A 725-nucleotide genomic window follows, 5' to 3' on the forward strand; every position below is an offset into this window, starting at 1 on the left:
TCTGGGGCCTAATCCTGGCTCTGCCACTTTCCTGCTGGGTAACCTTGGTCAAGTCACCTAACTTCTCTGTGCCTCATTTCCCTCCTCTGTAAAATGGAGATTCAAAGTCTGTTCCCCCTCCTACTTAGACTGTGAGCCTGTTGTGGGAAAGGGACTATGTCCAATCTGACTAGCTTGTATCTACCCTAGCACTTAGCACAAAGTAAGAGCTTAGCAAATACCACAATTATTATATCAATATTATTATTGTTATTACCCAGAAGCCTCTCTCAGGGTCGCACCTGGAGAGTTTTCAGTATTCTACCAGTCTTGGCTATGGGAGGGAGAGCCAAGCAGAGGCATTTGCATTCCATTCCTAGCTTGGGCAGTGGCTAGCGAGTGGAAGGCAATCTGCTACAAGTCAAAACTCCCCTGTGCTGGGCAGCAGTGGCACGGGAGAGAGTCGAGGGTGGAGACTCAAGTTTATTTTGTGAAAGGAGGCAATGGTAAACCACTTCCGTATTTTTACCAATAAAATTCTGTGGATACGCTACCAAAGTGATTGCAGATGGAGAGAGGGGCGTTCTGGGAGAGATGTGTCCGTGGTGTCACTATGGGTCGGAAACGACTCGACAGCATAAGGCAAGACAATTACCCAGAAGAAATGATACACAAGTCTCTGTCCAGCCCAAAAGATCTCTCAACAGCTCCTGTACAGTAAGGCACAGAGCCCACAGTAGTGTGAC

The 725-nt window shown here is 47.6% G+C and overlaps 1 non-coding gene across 1 annotated transcript; it reads left to right on the forward strand.

Annotated features, from left to right (window-relative positions):
- The first annotated feature begins 263 nt into the window (after positions 1–263).
- Positions 264–401, forward strand: LOC119948264. The gene has a single exon (XR_005456671.1). It is a non-coding gene; the product is annotated as a small nucleolar RNA SNORA7 (small nucleolar RNA).
- The last annotated feature ends 324 nt before the right edge of the window (positions 402–725 follow it).

The sequence above is a fragment of the Tachyglossus aculeatus genome, chromosome X4 (genome assembly GCF_015852505.1).
Source record: "Tachyglossus aculeatus isolate mTacAcu1 chromosome X4, mTacAcu1.pri, whole genome shotgun sequence".
Lineage (NCBI taxonomy): Eukaryota > Metazoa > Chordata > Mammalia > Monotremata > Tachyglossidae > Tachyglossus > Tachyglossus aculeatus.